Below are 22,501 nucleotides of genomic sequence, written 5' to 3'. Positions count from 1 at the left end.
GAATCTGAACAGACAGGATTGTCAAATCTTTATTTGGAGACTGGGTTAGAAGGCACGCCCATAGGGATGTAAAGGAGACAGAGAGAAAGGGAGGAAGTAAGAATCACACATCAGCTACAGTAATCCATACTCCCTTTATCCTTCTATTCGCTTTTACCCTTTTGCTCTCTTTCTCTCCCCCTTGCTTCCTCTGATCCTCCCCTTCTGTCAGAGCTTCCCTCTATTTCTCTGCTGGATGCCTTAAAGAATAAAATACTACTTTAGTCTTTCGTAAAACAACCACAGATCTAAAGCCTTGCAGCGCTGTATTCAGAGCCCCAGCACGGCCGCGTGCTCAGCACCAGGCAGTGGTGGATCCAAAGCTAGCAAAGGGGGAGGGGAGGAGGAGAGGGGAGGAGGGGAGAGAGAGACTGACAGAGAGAGAGAGAGAGAGAGAGAGAGAGAGAGAGAGAGAGAGAGAGAAGAGGGAGGGAGAGAGAGACGGAGGGAGGGAGAGAGGGAGAGAGGGAGAGCGTGAGCGCGCGCAAGCTAGCGAGCAAACCGAGAGACAGACCGAGAGAGGGACCAGGAGAGAGACCCAGAGAAAGAGAATAAGAAGCCAGAAGCCGAGCTCTGTGTCAGGGCTCAACCTCCAACTTGTTTCAGTTCATTCATCCTTCTCTCCTCTCTGCTTTGGGGAAGTGACTGTGGCGCTCGGTAAGAAACATATATGTTCCTTCTTCCCCCTCCCCCAAGCTCAGGTCTCCTTTAGCGATAGCATCTCTCCCCCGTACTGAGAGTCTCCTTGGGTTGGCCAGGGAGGCGAGACATGCTCTGCAGCTGTGATGCTATCCTGGGTTCCCCAGCGGGGTTGGTGGAAGCCCAGAGGCGGCATCTGAGCGGGGAGACACTGGGGTAAAACCCGATTTGGGGAAGGGGGGTTGCGATGTGGTGTGTGCGTGATTTGCTTCATTGTCAGTGAATTGTTTTGTTCCTCTTTGGAAGCAGGTCAGCATTGACCTTGCAAATTGCTTGGGGGGCCCAGCAGCTGCTGCAGAAAGCCACAGAGTGGCCCCTAGCCAGAGCAGACAGCACTGTCATGACCCCCCAGACAGCCCTAGGTACCAGGGATGGGGTAATGGCTGGAGCTTCCTCCCTCCTTTAACTCTTTCTTTGCAGCTGCTTCTCGCTGCTGGAGACGAGAAAGAAGAAAGGGACCTTGCAGCCCTTTCTCCATCTCCCCACTACCTCCCCCAAAGCAAGTAAGTAGAAAGTTGTAAATAACTGCTTCCTTTGAAGCAGGTGGAGACCTTCCCCCTCCCTTTAAGAGGCTCACTGTGGGGTTGGGCCTGACTGCCTCCACAAACTTGGGAGGCTTGTCTTGCTTCCCTGAGGGAAGCCCCATTGCCTGCCCACCCTCCTTCCAGGTAGCTGAGCTGACAGTCTAGACCAGGGATTCAGATACCCCACCCTGTCCCACGGGTAGATAGCATATTAAGTCCAGCTGTGTCCTTGGGAGGGAGGAAACACCTGATGGTTTGTGTAGAACTGGATTCCCAGTCTGCAGCTTTTCTGACTGTGGCATGGGCAGGAGGGCTGGGGGAGGGGTGTCTGTCAGATTCCCAGCATGAAAGGTTTGGCTTTTGGGGGGTCAGCAGGTTCTGGTTGTCTGGAGCTATGCAGACTGGACTGGCTGGAGCTCTTGTAGTAGAGCCCCTGGGAACTGGTAGGGGAAGGGAACTGATTGCTTGATGGGGCTTTTTGAGTGAGTGACACTGCTGTGCTCTTGATAGTAATTCTGGCATTCATAATACTAATGGCTAACGTTTTTGAGTGTGTACTATGTTTTGCATCCTGAGCTGAAGGTTCAGTGTGTATTATTACCTCACTGAATGATTATGTCAACCCTACAGAGCAGACGCTATTATTATCCTTGGCTTACTGATGTGGAAACTGAGGCACAGAGAGGTTGAGCAACTTGTCCAAGATTACAGAACAAAAAAATGTCCCAATGGGTAATTAAGACACAGGCAACTTGGTTCCAGAATCTATGGTCTACTGCCTCCTTGGGGAGACTTTTGCACCTTTGTCTGTCAAACAAGTATAGGTACAATAGGAAAGATGGGGCTTGGCGATATTTTTTTTTTTGGAAAGTGGTGGCCTGGCCTTTGTGTAGAGTAACAGGAATTAGGCTGGAGTCAAGCCTCACCTGGAAGGACTTCACTTTTCACAGCCTCATCCACCCCACGTGCACTGAACTGCACCTTTTAGAAACATACCTTGCTCTTATTTCCTGAGCGTTTGGAGTTATTCTGCGCTGAAGATTTTATAATCCAAAACCCTTGCTCTTGGAAGGGGCCCTAAAGGTCATTCATTAAGCTTCACTTCTTCACACAGTTCTTGAATTTACCCTAAGCATCCAATTTGTTGACTGATTTCTATTTGAACTCCCTGCAGTGACAGAGAGCTCATTAGGTGGCTTTTTGTGTTATTGAACAACACTGATTGTCAGAAAGTAGTCTGAATTAAAAGCCAAAATCTGTTTCACTATAACTTCTGTTCATTGGTTCTTTAAGACTATCTGGAACAAATTTGCTTTTTCTTAACAATAGTTCTTCAGTAAGTTAAAGACAATAATCATGTAGCCATGAATCTAATAAGACCACACAATGAAGGATCATAATTTACTTCATGCTGGAGACTAGACTTATCTTAATATGGTCTAATATTCCGCTTACTTGTTAGCCACAAACTGATTGTACTGAGCTTTCTAAAGCAACCCTGATTGATAGTGTGTGTTCTCTTCCTTGGAAGAGCTTGCTATCTGGTGTCAACTGGACTGATGGGAACAAAGGAGGTAATTTTTTTGTACCCTAAAGGCCAGGAATTGGTTGGTACTAGTCCTTCTAAAGTCCCAGAATGTCTCTATGGCATCTAGACAATGAGCATGTGGGGAAATTTGGGTGGCAGAGATTAAGGGCAATGATCATGAAGAAGACGTTTAAAATAGTGGTGATTCAAGGTCCATACAGTATATGGAAGGTATAAGAATAAACTGTTATATCGGAGAGTACCTCAGAAATATGACCTCGCTGAGGATATTGGGGATGGCGCCATGAGGAGTGGTACTGGGTGGAAAGAGAGTTGGCATGTGGTGTGCTATAATGGAACACTGACATGACTGGTAGCAAATTTGGGTTCCATTCCTGGCTCTGGGAATTTGTCAGTTATTTTAGAGACATGACTCCCCCTCCAGGGAACTCAGTGTTTCCATCTATAAAATCATGGGGTGGACTCTATCTCCAAGGGTCTTTCAACTCTGAAATTCTCCATCTGAAGTACATAATACAATCTCAGGGTTATGGGTTATGAGGGACTTCAGAAATCATCTAGGCCAGTGCACCTCAAACCTTAATATGCAAAAACACCCCCCTGGGGATCTTGTTAAAATGCTAATTTTGATTTAGGGAAGTCCAGGGCGGGGCCTGAGATTTTGCATTTTAACAAGCTGCTAGGCGATCCTGAAACTACTGTTCCAGTGACCACACTTCAAGTAGCAAAGCTCTAGTGGAGTGCTTGTCAAACTATTTTAGTAAAGCACAAGTTGTTCTTTTTTTTCCCCCAATCCATCACAGAAGACTGTTACTTTAATAAAATACACTAACCGTGAATTACTAGAAAGCGAAAGAAAAGAAAACACATACAAAATATAAGCCCACATTTTGATTATTAGACTCAACAGACATCCAATTTTTTTAATTGCTGTGATATTTTCTAAGTGCTCACTCTCACTTTCAGTATTTTGCTCATTACTGCCATACTGAGTGCACTAGTCTAGGCTACTTGCCCATCTAATTTTAGAAGCCCAAATTAGACCCACCTATAATTTCTAAATCACCTTTCAGATGATCTTTCGTGGTATGGTTAAATATCTCCTTTTATGAAGACCTCAACACCTACTCAGAGTAGAATTATTCAGGTGCTATGATTGCAAAAAAAAGTTTGTTTTTTTCTTAAACCTCTTAGTTTCCTTAATTATTCGACAAATTCCACTATTAGACTGTATATTCTAAGTGGCCAAAGGGTTTATCAGTTCACTTTTTCACTTTATTCTACTATCAGCCACTAGCATAGAATAGGTGCTTACTAAATATTTGTTGAATAAATGAGCGAACCATTTGTGTCAGTTATGGGACCATGCATTCAGTAAAGAAAGTCAATTTTGGCTTTCTTCTGCATTTGGGGAACAGTATTCATCTTATTTTATAGATTTTTTATGTTGAATACAACACCAGCTTGACTATTCTAGAGGGCTGCCTGGCATCTCAATGTTACTTTGAAGGGATTTTAGGAAGCCAGGCAAATATTTTGTGTACTCTAAATCTCAAATTCTTACCATTAACTCAGACAGTCATCAGTTCAGTCGTTTGACACCATAATTATTTATTATTATTAATTCTTTCAGTGATGTGGTTACACACTTATAGAGGATACAAATGTGAGCAAAACAGACATGGTCCCTGCTTGCCTGGGGTTCATATTTTGATGCAAAAGAGAGTATTAATCAAATAATTATACAACTATGCCATTTCAGTCACCAATAAATTCTATGGCGAAAAATGTAGGGGTGGAGCTATGATGGTATATAACAGGGAAAACTGATTTAACTTTGAGTTTAAGCAAAGCACCCTTGATGAACTGACATTGAGGCTGAATAGAGACTTATATGGGGTGAGGTAGAGAGGATAGGGGTCCATGTGATGAGAGAAGCATACATAGCAAATCTGAAAAGTGTAGCAAAAACTGGTGTGACTAGAATGGGCCATTTAAAAAATATTGGTTTTGATTCCAGAAACACGGGGACTGATTAAAAGGGTTTGAACAGGATGACTCACGTGGCCTAAACTGAATCCATTCAGTATAAGGTTACTAAGCACCTACTATGAGCCAAAGACAATGTGGGAGATACAGGAGGATTTAGGAATAGCCTTGCGTCCCATGATGACACAGTAGCAGGAGAGAAAAGAAATACAAAAGCAACTATAATACTAGAAGGATGAGCCCTACACCCGTGAAAGAGAGGCAGAGGCTTCAAGGAGATCACAGACAGCTTCCTGGAAGTGGCATTTGGACTGAGCTTTGAAGATTAGAGAAACTTTGGATATGGAGGAAGGGAAAGGTATTCTAGGCAGAGGCCAATTGTGTTGGAGTAGTGTATGGTGAAATACATAGGTGAAAACTAGCCAGAGAGAGGGATAATTTGACTGTAAATAACATTTAATTTTAGCTGGGGGAAATTAGAACTCTATATGCAAAGAAATGTAGCTCCCTCATTTTGACTTGATTTGCCTGAGGTCACACAGGTAGTACTATTGCTATAACCCAGTAAAAGGTACGGAATAACAGCTGAAAATATGGCACTGGAGCTCTGGAAATAAGTCAACCGGAGAGTATAATTTGGAAATTATTGTCTCTCAATATTTAAAGTAGAAAAAGCATTCCAAGGGTGATGCTTTGGAGAATACTTATCTTTAGGATGTGGGGGTAAAGATGAGCCTATGTGAAAGCTAAAAAGGAGTAAAAATCAGACATGTGGAAGGAAAATGAGAAGAGTTCAGTGTTATGAAGTAGCAAAATGAGGAGAGGCACCTTTTAGTGTATTGGGTGAATACATACCATTTTCTAGGCATGGAGAATATAAAGGTGAGAAAAATAAATACAGTTGTTGCCACATTGAGGCCCAGGGTTTAGATGGGGAGATAGACATTATTCTACAAACCACTGAGCTATATAGTCATAAACTGCGATTTGTGTGTGGAGGAAAATGTACTGCTTTAAAAAGGAAGGTATAGTCACCATTATGGAATTTTGTAGCGGGATTGAGCACTGAGAAGTGACACCTGGTTTCCAACCAGCCTTCCCACTCTGATGCAGTTAGTTGATGCGTATCTGTTCTGCAGATGCTTCGCACGTGGTAGTGCTGAAATCGTAAGGAAAGGTAAGGGTCCTCCCAGGTTCATGTTCACAGGAGCACAGGCTTACTTGAAAACCAGGTTCTATGTCATGCAGCACTCTTCCCAGACCTTCTGATTCTCTCTATTCAGCAATTTATAGAAAAAGGCACCTGACACGAAAAGTATGAAGAGTTGGATATTAAAAATCCCTCTTAAAATGGGATTTCTGAAAGCCTAGTCTGTAAATTCTAGTCCTGGCTTGGATGCTCACTTCGTTTCTTGTGACAAATCACTTATCTTGTTTAAGCCTCAGTTTCCATAACTGTAAAATGAGGGGGCTTTGGAATGGGGTTTTAAGCAGGGCTACTGACATGGCCTAAACTGAATCCATCCCGATATTTGTAAGGGTTTCCCAAACTGTAAGGTTCTGTAGTTCATTCTCACGGTCCTTTGCAGGAAGTCAGGTTCAGTCGCTTATCTAAGCAATACTAAGGACTTTATACAGAATTGGGAAGTTGCTAATTTTTCTAGAGGTATTCACTGCAGTTAGAAGAGATCACAGGAGGGCTCCTTCCTTGTTCTGTTCCTAAGATAGCTGAAACTGTCACTGTCCTGAGAGCTAAGGAAAGAGCTGACTATATTCGAAAATCTGTAGTAAAGCTGGATATTAGGTGATAGTTCTACTATTGCTGGCTTGAAATAAACTGAAGTCACTGAGAATGAAATGGTGCAAGGTACTGTGAAACACAGGCAAGGTGATTATCTCATATTCTGAAATGTAATGGTCCAGATAGTTTCTTCCTAGGGGAAGATATATGGTAAAGGGAAATACTGACTGGTAACACAAAAACGTTTTTAAACTTAAAGCATGATTTTAAAGGTATTGATGTGTATACAAAGTATGTCTCCTCGCTATACATAGAAAAAGAAATAAAAATCTCCAGGATGTATATTTTGAAGAGTGCTTTTCTCTTTAAAAAATGATTTCTTGAAAGGAGCAAGTATTATATATATATTTTTTGAAGGGAAGGGGAGGTGGATGGAGATGGAATTATGTAAGTGATCATAGCATAAAATAACTTTTTAAAATAGTACAAGAGAAGCTCAGAAATGGCAGGCCCTTAGCAATCATGTAATGGCAGTCTTATCACCCAGTACATATGGTCATCTATTTTCAGTGTGAATGGTTCCAGGAAAGGTTGCTTAACACCTCCTGATAATAGACAGCTGTGATTGCTAGCAAGTTATTCTTCATACTGACCTGAAATCTGTCTTCTGAATCCAGCCCATTGGTCTCGCTCCTTGGTGCAACAGCAATGCTGAGTAATTGATGTTTTCCTTCCCTGGGATAGCCATTCAAAGGTTTAAAGATGGTCTGTTCTTCTTTGCATCTTTTCTCCAGCCTATATATTTCCAGTTCATGAGCTCATGTGTTATATATTTTAGTACCTTCTACGGCAGACACTTCAGTTGTCAGGATCCCTCTTAATATATGATGTCCAAACCTGGACCCAGTACCCTGGGCATGGCTGGCCAGCACCTCCATTTAAAACCTTCTGTACATTTTCCAGTCTGCCTTAAGACCTTACTACCTACCATTAAATTGTGGGAATTTTATTTTTTCTGATTATAACAGTAAAACAAACTTAGAGGAAATTTCAAAAATGAAGAAACGTTAACACACATCACCTTTAAGTACCTAGTCCAGATGTAACGTGCTGTATTTCCTTCCAGATGTGTTTCCATGTTTACATAATTGAGATCATATCTGTACTATTTTATATCTGGATTTTCCATTGGCATTGGATGTGAGCATTTCCCTATGTTGCTGTGTAGCCTTCAGATAATTTCTAACGGCTGCACGCTTTTCGGTTGTACAATTTCTATCATAATTATTTGACAGATCTCGTATTGGTCATTTAGTTATCATAATTATTTGACATATCTCGTATTGGTCATTTAAGTTATCTCGTATTGGTCAGCAAAGTTATCTTTGCTTCTTTGAACCTCACATCTTTCAGGTCTTTATTCAAATGTCACCTCAGTGAGGTCTTCCATAATGACCTTACATCAAAATGCAAAACTATTTCCTTCAGCACTCTCATTTTTCTCCTTTCTTGCTTCATTTTTTCCCCCCGCGTTTGTATTACCACTTAACAGATGAGATATTTTACTTATTTATTGTCTAAATCCTTGTTTTGCAATGTAAGCCCCTCAAGCTCAGGGACTTTTCTGTATTTTGTTCACTGTTGTATCCCCTGGTAGCTAGAATAATGTCTGATACATTGTAGATCCTTACTAAATATTTGTTAGATGAATTATTAAGATGGGTTTTTGTGAGTGGCGTTACTGGGTCTAAGGATATTCACTTTTTAAAGGCTTCTGGTATATATGTGAAGGTGCCTTGCTGCTTAATTTCTGCACATACACCAGTGCTGGTGTTGGCTACTGTCATTTAAAAAAAAAAATCTTTGCCAATCTGATAGAGGGAAAATGGTACCTTACCGTTTTAAGGTATGTTTCTTTTATTATATTGAGTATGAATACTTTTTTGTACTTCTTGATCATTTTGTTTTCTTTCTATACTACGAATATTTCTTCATGATCTTTGTACATTTTTCTATTAAAAAACATGTTTCTTATTCACTTATATGGACAATATATACACATATTATGCATTAGACATTTTTTTCCTGTTGAATGTGTGGAAAATATTTTCCCAGTTTGCATTTTAAATTAACTTTTATGCACAGCAATCTTAATTTTTATGTAATTATATCTTTTCATTTGTAATTTATTTTGATGAATTCATGTCTAAGGAGTTCTTCCACATTTAAGATTGGATAAGTGCTTAAATGAATTTTGTTTTAGCTTTTATTTCTTATGTTTAATCCCTCTGGAATTTATTTTTCTGTGTGGTGTTAGGTAATTTTCTAAATTGTTTTCCTCACCAATTGTTTCACAGCACCAAATATTGAATAATTCATTTTTTCCCACTGTTCTGTAGTATATATAAATTGTTATATATAGTAGATTCTCTTTGGGATTTATTTATTTTCCATTTCTTTTAGTCTGTCTCTTCTTGTCCTAGTTACAAAGTTTAAATATTATTGTAGCTTTAAAATAATTTTTATTACCTCAGCTCTTCGACTTACTAGCTGTGTAATCTCTTAAGCCTCAATTTGTTTACATGTATAGAACATATAACAGCAGTAACATATTTATTTTGTGCTTTTAATTTTGCAAAGGGGATCTTTCTACATTTTTTGGTAATAGATTTTGGCTGGTAAACAGGGTATTACTATTTATAATTTTAATTTCTATTTCTTCACTTTGCTCACAACTTGTTATTATAAACTTAGAGTTTACGAGTTTATTTTCATGATTTTTTTATTTTGGAAATTTACAAATATATAGAAGAAAACTCAGAGGAGCATCCAAAATGAAAAATAACCACATCTGTACTACTCAGATTGAACGCGTGTTAGCACTTTATCATTTTTGCTTCAGATATGTTTTAATAAAAAGAGAAAACATTACAGATTCACTTTCTTTGAGTCTAGCCCCAGCTTTATTCGTTCCATGTCCCTCCAAGCATAATTTCCAGAACAATTCACATTTGCTTAATTTTCTCTTCAGTAGCTTTTTCTCACTGATTTGTAAGACTTCTTTATATATTCTAGATACTAATTATTTGTCAGTTATATATGTTGCATATATCTGCTTCTAGTATATTACTTTGCTTTCTGTTTTGTTTATGGGGTCCTTCCTCATTCAGAAGTTTTGCATCTCAATGTCAGGTTTATCAATCTTTTCCTTCATAAATTGTGCTTTTTGTATCATGTTTAAGAAATATTTCTGATATCATTATCATAAAGATGCTCTCCAAATTTTCTTTGAAGGTTTAAAATTTTTCTTTACACTTAGTTCCTTAATCCATCTGGATTTTATTCTTGTATGTGATGAGAAATATGGATCAATTTTTTCTAGATAAAATACCATTTGTTTTAAATATCATTTATACACAACGAGTCTGGAATGCACAATCCACCATATTGCCTAATTTCTATACATGCTTAGGTCTATTTTTAGGCTTTCTATTATGTTTCATTAATCCATTTGTCTGTGCTTGTGTTATTTTACTTATGAGTTCTTTATAACGCATCTTGATATTGGTAAGGCCAAGTTGTTGTTTGCTACTCTGTGCCCTTACACTCACACAACTTTTCTTGGTCTTTTTAGATTATCTTGATTATTTTTAGCCCTTTGTTCTCTTAACTTAATTTTAAAATGAGTTTATCAAATTTTAGGAAAAAATATTGTTTTTTCTTGGAATTATATTGAATCTGTAGAATGATTTGGAGAATTGACATCTTTTTGATAGAGAGACTTTCTATTCATGAAAGCGTTATATCTTGGCATGTCTTCAAGTCTATTTTTACAACCCTTGGTAAAGATTTGTAATTTTATTAATAATACTCCTACATATTAGATTTGTTCCTAGGCATCTTTTTTTAGTCGGGTTTATTAACATATAATTTGCATAAAATAAAATATACTCTTTGTAAGTGTACAGTTTGAATTTTGACAAGTGTATATAATTTTGTAGCCACTACCATCGCAATCCCCACCACCACCACACAAAAGATAGGGAACATTTCCCTCACCTTAATCGTTTCCGTTTCCCTTGTATCCCTTTGTAGCCAATTCTTTTCTCCCACCTACAACCTCAGGCGACCATTGATCTGTGTTTTGTCTTTCAAGTTTTGTTTAATGGAATCATATAGCATGTAGACTTTTGTGTCTGGCTTCATTCACTTAACCAAGTGAAGATTCATTTATGTTGTTGTGTATTTTATTATTATATATAAATTCTTTATTGTTGCTGAGTAATTTATCCGTTCACTAGTTGATGGATATTTGGGTTATTTCCACTTTTTGACTATTGTAAATAATGCTGTTCTGATGCTGTTATAAATGATCTTGTCCAGGTTTTGGTTTTACATATGTTTTTGTTCATACTAGACAAATACCTAAGAGGGGACATTTTGGGGTTATATGTAAAGTAAGTGTCTAACTTTATTAATAAATGCCAAACTGTTCTCCAAAGCCACTATATAATTTTGCATTTCCACTAGCAGTATATAAGCGTCTCAGCTGCTCAGTATCTCTACCTTGGTATTCAGCCTTTTTAAAAAGATCAATGAACTTTATTTTAGAACAGTTACAAACAATGTAAACAGAGTTCATCCCCCTATTATTAACATCTTATATTGATGTGGCATATTTGTTACAATTGATATACTGATATTGATCTATTAACTCAAGTGCATAGTTTTCATTTATATTCGTTCTTTGTGTTCTACAGTTCTGTGGGTTTTGACGAATGTATGTCATGCATACACCATTACAGTATAATTTCACTGCCCTAAAAATCTCATCTGCTCCACCTATTTATTCATTCCTCCCTCCCGTGTGAACTCCTGGCAACCACTGATCTTTTCATTATCTCTGTAGTTTCACCTTTTCCAAAATATCATATAGTAGAAATCTTACAGTATGTAGCCCTTTAAACTGACTTTTTTCCACTCAGTAATATGCAGTTAAGGTTTCTTTATGTCTTTTTCTGATTGGATAGCTCAACCTTTATAGTACTGAGTAATATTCCCTTGTCTGGACGCAGCACAGTTTATTTTTTCTACTTACTGAACGACCTCTTGGTTGCTTTCAAGTTTTGGCAATTATAAATAAAGCTGCTATTAACAGCTGTGAGCAATTTTTTGTGTAGATGTAAGTTTTCAGCTCATTTGGGTAAATGCCAAGGACTGCAATTGCTGGATCATGTGGTAAAACTATGTTTACCTTTGTAAGTAATTGCCTGTCTGTCTTCCAAAGTGGCTATATCATTTTGCATTTTCATCAGCAATGAATGAGCATTCCTGTTGCTCAACATGTTTACCAGCATTTGTTGCTGTCAGCATTTTGGATTTTGACCATTCTAATAGGTATGTAGTAATACTTCATTGTTGTTTTAATTTTCAATTCCGTAGTGACATGAGTTGAGCACCTTTTTATATGCTTATTTGTCATCTGTGTATCTTTTTTGCCGAGCTATCTGTTCAGCTCTTTTGCCCATTTTTAACTGGACTGTTTCTTTCCTTATCATGGAGTTTTAACAGTTCTTTGTATATTTTGCATATATGTCCTGTATCAGTAATGTGTTTTGCAAATATTATCTTCCAGTCTATGGTTTGTATTTTTATTTTCTTAACAGTGTCTTTCACAGAGCAACCTTTAAAAATGTTAATGAAGCTCAATTTGTCCATTTTTACTATTGTGAATCATGCTTTCTTTTCTCCTGTGTTGTTTCCTAAGAGTTGTATAATTTTGCATTTTACTGTCTGTGATCCATTTTGAGTTAATTTTTGTGAAGGATGTAAGGTCTGCAACTAGTTTCATTTTTTTTTTCTGCTTGTGGGGTGTCCAGTTATTGCAGCACCATTTATTGAAAACACAATCTTTTGTCTATTGTGATGTCTTTGTTCCTTTGTCCAACATCAACTGAATATATTTGAGTGGGTCTATTTCTGGGGTCTCTATTATGTTTCATTAATCAATTTGTCAATTCTTTTACTGACACTACACTATCTTGTTTACTGTAGCTGCACAGTAATTCTTGAAGTTGGATAGTGTCTGTCCTCTAACTTTATTTCTCTTCTTCTGCTCTGTGTTTAATATTTTGGGTCTTTTGCTTTCTCACATAAACTTCACAATTCATTTACTGATATTCACAGAATAATTTACAGGGATTTTGGTTGAGATAAAGTTGCATCTATATGTCAATTAACAATAATGAATCTTTCTATTCAACAATATTGAATCTTCCTATCCATGAACATTTGTTATATATCTTGAAATGGAATGAAATATCTCTCCTTTTATTCCAATCTTCTTTTATTTTTTTAAGTCAGGCTTTAGAGTTTTATATATATATATATATATATCTTCCAGTATTATATATGTGTATGTATGTATATGTATGTATATATATATATGTATATGTATATATAACTAGGTCTGTACCTAAGCATTTAAATTTTGGGTGCTAACTTAAATGGTTTGTTTTTAGTTTGAAATTCCAGTTGTTCATTGCTGATATATAAGAAAGCAATTGACTTTTGGATGTTAGCCTTGTATCCTGCCTCGTCGGTCTAGTGAATATGTAGTGGTAGCTCACCGTTGTTTAATTTGCATTTTCCTTCGACAAATGATACTGAAACTTCTTCTTGCATGTTTACTAGCTATCTTTGGAGAAATGTCCATTCAAATCATCTACCTATTTTAAAATTGAGGCATTTGTATTATTATTATTGAGTTGTGGTGTGTGTATATATCTACATACATACATGTATACATATATACAATTATACAATATGATACAAATTATTTAAAAGATATACGTTTTTAAAATATTTTCTATCTTTCTGTGACTTGTCTTCTCATTTTCTTAATGGATTTTCTATTATGACTTGAGCCTTTTGTATTCTAAGAAGACTTTGCCTTAACTAAGTTCAAACCTCTCTTTTGTTTTGGTCTAGAATTTTGTAGTTTTAGTTCTTTGATTTATGTCTTTGATGCATGTTTAGATGATTTCTGTCTTTGGGACAAGGTAAGGTTCCAGGCATATATAAATATATGTTCATATGGATGTCTCATTTTTCCAGCTCCATTTGTTGACAAGATTATCTTTTGCCCACTGAATTACCTTTACACTTGTGTTAAAAATGAATTGACCATGTATGTGTCAATCTACTTCTGGCCTCTATTCTGTTTCTTTGATCTGTTTATGTAACCTTGAAACATTGCCATGCTGTATCAATTATTATAGTCCAGTGGTTCTCAACTGGGGCAATGATCTCCCCCAGCCCAGGGAACATTTGGCAATGTCTGGAGGCATTTTTGTTGTCACAACTGAAGGGGCATGCTACTGGCATATTTTAGGTAGAGGCCAGGCAGTTCCCCTACAACAAAGTATTGTCCTGCCCCCAAATGTTTATATTCTTGAGGTTGACAAACTCGGCTATAGCATAATAGCAATCTTGAAATAAGGTATTGTGAATGTCCCAACTTTGTTCTTCATTAAAAAATTATCTTTGGCTATCTTAGATCCTTTGTATTTTATATAATTTGACAAATTGCCTTATCAATTTCTCCCCCCAAATCCTATTGGAACTTTTAATGGAATTGAATTAAATTTATAGATCAATTTGAGAAGAAATAACATCTTAACTATCTTGAATCTCCTGATGTATAATATAGTATATCTTTTTATTATTTCTTTAAATTCTCTCAACAATGCTTTGTACTTTTCAGTGTATAGGTGTTGCATATATTTTATTACTTCTATATTATTACATGCGTTTGAAATTACTGTAAATGGCATTAGACAATTTCAACTTCTAGAACATTTATCATAATACTACATGAAAGGAATTGGCAGTAGAGGGTCACTGCCCAGGGGGAGGGACAAATAATACTAATAAGGGTACCTGATCCCATACCAGGCGAAGTGAGGACCAGAGAGGCCCAAACTTCACCTGTAGAATGCCCACTTATGTACCTAACCCTGAATTGTACCCCACATCTTTAAAATAAAAAATTCAACTTCTGAATGTTTATTATTAATATGTAGAAATACAATTAATTTTTGTATATTGACTTTGTATCCTATGGCTTTATGAAAGTTATTTATTAGTTTTAGTGTCTTTTTTTTAGAGTTTTGGTATTTCTGTGTAGATGATTATGCTGTCTGGTAATAAACAAAGTTATATTTCCTCTTTTCACATTCGTGTCATTTTTTCTTGCTGTCTTAAACATTTTTTGGTGTGTTTGAACTGGATAGGACCTCTCATAAATTGTTGAATAAAAGTTATTAGAGCAGATCTCCTTGGCCTTGCCCCAATCTTATTACAGGAAGTATTCATTCTTTCACCATTAAATATGGTACCAACTTTAAATTTTTCTCACGTGTTATTTATGAGTTTGAAGGAGTTCCCTTCTATCCATAGTTTGCTGAGGTATTTTATCGTGAATGTATGCTGATTTTTTCAGATGCTTTTTCTGTATGTATTGAAATTATCTTTTTAAAGGTCTGCTGATATGGTGAATTACAGTGGTTGGTTTTTGAGTGTTGAAACACCCTTCCTATTCCCAGGATAAAACTACTTGTTCAAGATGTATTATCCTTGTTGTATATTTCTAGATTGCCTTTGGTAATATTTTAATTTAGGATTTGTTTGTGTCTGTGTTTATTAGAGATATTAGTCTCTATTGCTTTTTTCTTATAATACATTTCTTTGACTTTGGTAAAGAGTTGCTCTTTACCCAAGTCTCGTAAAATGACTTGGGACGTATTTCTTTCTTTTATTTTCTGGAATAATTTGTGTAAAATTGGTATTGTTTCTTCCTTAGGTGCTTTGGTGTAATGCACTAGTTAGTCCAAGGTTTTAAGCAATTAGTTTAATTATAAATTTATTTAATTGATAAAAAACTTTACAGGTTATTATCTATTTCTACTCAAGTGAGAATTGGTATCTATGCCTTGCAAGGAATTTGTCTAATTCATCTACATTATTAAATGTATTTCCATAAATTTCTAATAATATTTTCCCATTATCTTTTAATGTTTATAAGATTTGTAGTGAGCCATTTGTCTTCATTTCTGATAATAGTAATTTTTGCCTTCTCTTTTTCTCTTTATCAGTCTGTGTAGAAGTTTACTAATTTTATTGATCTTTTCAAAGAAATAATGTTTACTTTTATTGATTTTTTTTCTATTGCTTTCTTTTTTTTCTATTTCATTGAATTCTGCTCTTATCTTTATTATTTCCTTCTCTTGCTTGCTTTGGATTTAATTTGCTCTGTATTTTCAAGTGTCTTCAAGTGGAATCTTCGGCCGTTGATTTGAGCTTTTTCTTTATTGTAACCTTTTAATGCTATAAATATCTCCATATGCACTTCTTTAACTGTACTTGGTAGTTTTTGATAATCATATTTTATTTTGTGGCTATTTTAATTAAGATCTTTTTTCTATTGCATTTTCTGATCCATATCTGAAAGTTAGTCTTGGATCTTGTAACGTTAAAAATTCTTATTCATTCTTGTAATTTGCTTTACATTCTTTTGAATTTTGTTTTTTCATTTTTCCTGCAAATAACGATTTTTCCTTTCTTTTAAGATTCTTATATTAATAAAAAATACTGATTATAAAAAAAGATTCTTATATTGATGTATACATTTTCCTTATCATTTTGACTATGATATGCAATAGAATATTGATTAGTAATAGGACAGTCCTTGTCTTGCTTCTGAGTTGATTGAGATTGTTTTTATTTTAGTTTTTTTTGAGTTGGAGTTTCACTCTGTCACCCAGACTGGAGTGCAATGGCCGCTCCCGGCCACGGCAGCCTCGACCTGTTGGGCTCCGGCGATCCTTCGGCCTCAACCTTCCAAGAAGCTGGACCTACAGGCGCGCGCTACCACGCCCGGCTAATTGTTGATTTGTTGTAGAGATGAGGTCTCGCCAAGTTGCCCAGGCGGGTCTCGAACCAGCAGCCTCAGGCAATCCACTCACCTCAGGCTCCCAAAGCCCGGGATTACAGGCTGAGCCACTGAGCCGGCTGAGATTGTTTTTAAAGTGTTCCTATTTAAAATAAATAAATAAAGTGCCTCCATTTTGTATAGCATTTGCTAGAGTTTTTTTGCAGATATTCATCATCAAATGACAGAATTTTTTTTTTTATTTTTAATTTACTAAGTTTTTTTGTCATGAATGACAGGAGAATTACAGTGCATGTTTTTTTTTTTTTTAAATCTGTTGAGTTGCTCACATACTTATTTTGTTATACCATGTTAACCTATTTTTAAAATTACAATAGGTAATTCAACTCCTCCTTTTTAAGAATTGTGAACTGCACTGATAGTTACTGAACTGTCCTTTCATTTATGGAATAAATTTACTTGATTGTGGATTATATGTGGCTGGATTTACTTTTTTTTTTTTTTTTTGAGTTGGAGTCTCACTCCGTCGCCCAGACTGGAGTGCAGCAGCCTCGACCTGCTGGGCTCTGGCGATCCTTCCGCCTCAACCTTCCAAGTAGCCGGAATTACAGGCATGTGCTACCACGCACGCCCGGCTGATTTTTTGATTTATTGTAGAGATGAGGTCTCGCTGCCCAGGCGGGTCTCGAACCCGCGGGCTCAGGCCATCCACTCACCTCAGCCTCCCAAAGGCGCGGGATTATAGGCTGAGCCACTAGCCCGGTTTGGATTTACTTTTTAAAAAACGGTATCTATGTTTATAAGTTGATTTTACCATTTCTGTTCAATTTTGGTGTCAATATTACATTAAGCTGAAAAAGTGGTTTGCATGGCTTTTATCCTTTTCCAGTTTCTGGAACAGTTTGGAGAAAATAAGAATGAACTGTTCTTGATAGTTTAGTAAAACAAATTTTGTGTGTTCGCATTGCTCTTTTATTGCAAGGTATGAGGAGGAAGATTTGTTTTCTAACTTCCTGGTTCAATTTCTGTTCTAGTTCTCTTTGTTATTTCTTCTGTTGTTTTCACAGGAAATGATTCATTTCTTCTGGTTTTGAATGTAATGTAATGTCTTAAACTGTTCATAGTATTCTCTTTTTTTTTTTTTTGAGGGTACGTTGTCTTTTTAAAATCAATATTTTTTATTATGATATTGTGGGGTACAGTTAAGGGTTCGGTATACAAATATGCTTCGTTCAGGCACCCTTGTTGGTAACAGGTGTCTCCCCATCCCCAGACAGATATTGACTACCGTTAATCCCATCTCCCTTCCCCTCCCCCCCATAGTTTCCCACCACTGTCAGTATTCTCTTATGGTTTAAAAATTGTTTTGATTTTTGCTAAAAGTATATGAGGATTTAGTTTAAAGTCAAATATTTCTCCAAGATTTGTACGAACAACAGTAGTTGCCTACTCAGCTTCCAGAAGCAACAATTTTCAACCCTTTCAAATGATTCTTTTGGTATCTATAGTTTATCCCTAAATAACATGCTTATACCAAGCCTTCTTAATGTTAAATGTTTAGACACAGTTATTCATTTACCACTCTGGGAAAAATAAAAAAAAAATATATATATATATTTTAACCTCCCTACTTGTGCAACATATGTTTCTTCTCCCACCCCCATGCTCTTTTTTTTAGTTGCTGCATATCATTGATTTAATTTTTTGTTTATTATTGTGACTAGATCGGTGCCATTCATAGCTGAGCCAGATAATATATTGTCTCAGTTTCCTGTTTGTACTGTAACAAACTACCACAACATAGTGATTAAAAACAACGTAAATGTATCTTTTAGCCATTCTGGAGGTTTTTCAGGACTAAAGTCAAGGTGTTGACAGGGCTGTGTTCCGTTCTGGAAGCTCTGGGGAAAACTTATTTCCCTGCCTTTTCCAACTTTTAGAGACCTTCTGAATTCTTTCGCTCCTAGTCCCTTCCTCCGTCTTCAAAGTCAGCAATGACCAGGTGTCTTTTTCACATCATATCACTCTGACACTGACTCTTCTGTTTCCCACTTCCACTTTTAAAGACTCCTGTGATTATATTGGACCACTCAGATAATCTCAAATAATCTCCCTATTTTAAAGTCGGCTGATTAGTAACTTTTATTTTAACTGGTACTTTAATTCTCCTTTTTTTCTGTAACATAACATACTTACAGATTCTGGAGATCAGGGCATTGACATCTTTGGAATGCCATTGTTCTGCCTACCGTATATATTAGCATTCCTTTTCCTTTTCTGTACAAAATTTTGTTTTGCATTTCTTAGAATAATTATCTTTTCAAAAATGTGCTACCATTTATATATGTATTTACCACTAATTCAAGCTTAAGCTCTCTGCTTGTGGTGTACATCTCTTCTCTGTACATGCAGACATACAAAATATTTTATTGGTTTTATCTTCTTGAAGTTACTTCTTTACTTCTTCTGCCCTATTACAATCTGGACTAGTTTCTCTCTCTGCTCTGTTCATAGCTGTAATCTGGGAATCTCCATGAGCATCCTTAGATTTTCTTCTCTTTTCTCTTGAGTTGGACTCCCTGTTTCTTTCATCATTTAATCTCTCTGTTTTGTGAGGTCACAGTCTCAATTGGAGAGAGGTAAATGTTTTTGAGAACCTGCCGTCTAAAATGTATTTATTCTACCTTCACACTTTATTGCTGGTTTAGGTATAGATTTCTAAGTTGGAAATTATTTCCCCTCAGAAGTTTGAAAGTATTGCCCTGAAGCCTATTATTATTATGATTGTTTCCATATTGGCCCTACTAGGCTGGTTTTATAATTTTCTTACTTTGTCTCCATTCCATCTCTTTGTTAAATGCTCTTTATTTTGGAAGATATCTTCCACTTTGTCTCCTAGCCATTCTATAGCGTTTTACATTTCCTCTGTTATGATTTTACTTTCCAATTTTTAAAAATAATTTATTTTTCAAAAAACCTTTTTCCTTTTTATGGAAACTTATTTTTTAAATGAATGCAATAGTTTGATCTCTAATTTTTTTTATTTTAATGCCATAACATTGAATACTTTTTTTTTTCTTCTTTTCTTTCCAAATTTCTTTTTTGGAAGTTTTGTTGTTTATCTTTCATGTTAGAGGCTTTCCTCGTGGGTCTTGTGTACCTTGTTTTTTCGCTCCTATGTAGGAGAGAAACATTAAAAACTGATTGGAAATGCTGAGTGAGGTAGTGTATTATCTGCTGAGGTTGTTTTGTTGATAACTATAGTATCAATGTCTCTAGGTCTTTTGGACTGAGAGGTTTCAGTAAAAATTGATATTGCAAGTGTCTTATTTAGAGGATTCAGAGCCAATTTCTTGTATCTTGAATGATAAGTAGCTTTGGAGGTGTTCTGTGATAAATTGTGGGTATTTTTTTGGGGGGGGAGTATCATCTTCTTTTCTCTTTGTTCTTTTGGTTTGTAAATTAAAATAAATAGTTTTAATGTCATTTTAATGGCGTTTTAAGATGATGCAGAAGCAAATGCTTATGTTCAATAGGCCATCTTTAATTGGAAAGGACTCAAGATTTTAAAATATCTTGTAATTTATAATTTTGGTAGTTATTTCTTGTATTTTCTCTTTTCAGGGTTTGTATATGGTACATTCTTTTAATTTAGTATCAATGCAAGTGTCTTTCTTTCGCCACCACTCTTAAATAATGATTAAAATTTGAGATGTATACACATGTGTGTGTATACTTGGCCACTATAACACTTTTTTTCCTCTTTATTTTAAAGATGTGGGGTACAATACAGCGTTAGGTATACAGATGTTGATTATGCAGGTACCCTTGTTGATGAGGTGTGTCCCCCCTCCCCTGGCAGTTTCCCTCAACTGCCAATCCCACCCCTCATCCTTTATAACACTTTTATATTCCGTATTTTCTACATCTGGAACCTAATAGGCTTTGGTTGGAGCAAAACATCTCTTTCATTTGATCAATTTCTTCATTTTTAATCTTTCTAGTGTTTCATTCTGCGCATGTTCTTTAGAAATGTCTTAACATTTGCCAATTCTTCCCTTGGCCATATCAAATGTAGGTTTTATGCTGTCTTTTCAGAGTCTATATTCTTGATACAGAATTTATAATTTTTAACATACATAATTTCTGTTTCACGTCTTTTTAATTTTTAAAGTTTTTAGTCTTTAAAATTATTTTTATTCCTTCCATTTTTCAGGCCCCATCCTATCCAAAATACCAATTTCTTCCACCAGGCTGATGTAACCATTCTCAGCCTTGGCTGCACATTGGAAACACCTGAGGAGTTTTATGTATTTATTTATTTTTGGTTAATTAGTCAGTGTCATTTTTTCCTATTATTTATAAATCATGTTTAGAAAAGGAAATCGTATGCAAACATTTTTGGAAGAAACAGGATATACATGCCATTTTCAAAAGTCTCTAGATTTTGGTTACATTATCAGTGTCTCAGTACCAACATTTTACTAATATATGGGCACAATGTTATATATTTTTCATATATGCAATGATTGCACATAAAATTTTTCAACAGCTAACACATCTTTTTTTTTTTTAATTCGTGTTCTTGCTTTTCATAGACCTTATTTCTTTTGTTCTTTAGGGTGTTAAACATTCACTTTTAAGCTCTTTTCAAATTGCTGTATTTCTCTGGGACTGCAAGTTTACATTTATTGAATTTAAGTTTACTTGTCTTTCAATAAGACTTTTTATAAACTTTAAAATTCTATCTTGAGCCGGATGCGGTGGTTCATGCCTGTAATTCCAGCATGTCTGGAAGCTGAGGCTCTAGGATTGTCTGAGCCCGGGAGTTCGAGACCAGCCTTGGCAACATGGCGAGATCTTGTTTCTATAGTACATCAAAAAATTAGGTGTGGTGGCGTGCACCTGTATTCCCAGCTACTTGGAATGCTGAAGCAGAAAAATCACCTGAACCCAGCAGATTGAGGCTGTGGTAGCTGTGATCGTGCCACTGCACTCCAGCTTGGGCGACAGAGTGAGACTCTGACTTAAAAAAAATTCTAATTTGCTGTAAGCTTACCTCAAATGGGGAAAATCCATGTTTTTTCCCTCTGCTATACTTAACTTCTCGTAGGTCTGGCTGGATTCGGTGTTATTTGATCAGTCTCCAGTTCAGAACCTGTGGCTGAGGCTGGAGTGCAATGGCACACTCACGGTCACCAAAGCCTCCACCTACTGGGCCTAGGTGATCCTTCCGCCTCAGCCTTCCAAGTAGCTGGAACTTCAGATGTACACCACCATGTCCGGCTAGTGTTTGTGATTTATTGTAGAGATGAGGTCTCACCAAGTTACCCAGGCTGGTCTCGAACCCGTGGGCTCAGGCAGTCCTCTCACCTCCGCCTCCCAAATTGCTGGGATTATAGGCATGAGCCACCGCACCTGGCCAGAACCAGTTCTTAAGTTGGCAGTTTGGAGCTTTTGTTCCTCAAGAATACCAAAAGTCGAGTTTTTGAGGCACGAGGTGGCACGATGTAAGTGTTTAGTTGCATAACTATCTCTAGTGCTACCTGGACAATATTAGTTGCCAGTCTCAGTTTCTTGTGTTGGCCATAGTATTTTAAAAGTTATTCTTTATAGGAGTCCCTGCCTCATCTGCGTGTTTCCTTCAATGATCTAACTCTGCTACTTTGTCGCATCTTCACTGTTACTGGTTTATGTGGGGTGGTTGAACTTCTGACTGTTTCTTTCTGTTTTCCAGTGGGTGAATGGCTTTAGCCCCCTAGGTCCCATCCCCAGTCCATTGGTAAGGTATTTTTCCCCAGTTCCATGGACATATTTTTCTTTATTTTCTTTAACAATTGTGGTTGCGTTCTTATTTTTGAGCATACATTTTTTGATTAGCTGTCACTAAGGTATTCCACGTTTGGAGCTGAGAGGGGGATTTTTCCTGTGTGGACTCAAATGCTAGTTTGACGTTGATGTTGTCCTTGGGGATTTCTAGATGGATAATATATTATTTTTCAAAGAAT

The 22,501-nt window shown here is 36.5% G+C and overlaps 1 protein-coding gene across 1 annotated transcript in view; it reads left to right on the top strand.

The window, feature by feature from the left end:
• The first annotated feature begins 489 nt into the window (after nt 1-489).
• LOC103250334 (gamma-aminobutyric acid receptor subunit alpha-3-like) overlaps nt 490-22,501 on the top strand; it is a 104,036-nt gene continuing 82,024 nt past the window's right edge. Inside the window, exon 1 of the mRNA XM_008048917.2 lies at nt 490-696. The gene's annotated coding sequence lies outside the window, so the exon portion shown is untranslated. The remainder of the gene's footprint in view (nt 697-22,501) is intronic.

This window comes from Carlito syrichta, unplaced genomic scaffold (assembly GCF_000164805.1).
Source record: "Carlito syrichta isolate Samal-C Ts95f unplaced genomic scaffold, Tarsius_syrichta-2.0.1 Scaffold128226, whole genome shotgun sequence".
Classification (NCBI taxonomy): domain Eukaryota; kingdom Metazoa; phylum Chordata; class Mammalia; order Primates; family Tarsiidae; genus Carlito; species Carlito syrichta.
The sequence above is the reverse complement of the archived record's forward strand: the minus strand, read 5'-3'. Positions and strand labels throughout refer to the sequence as shown.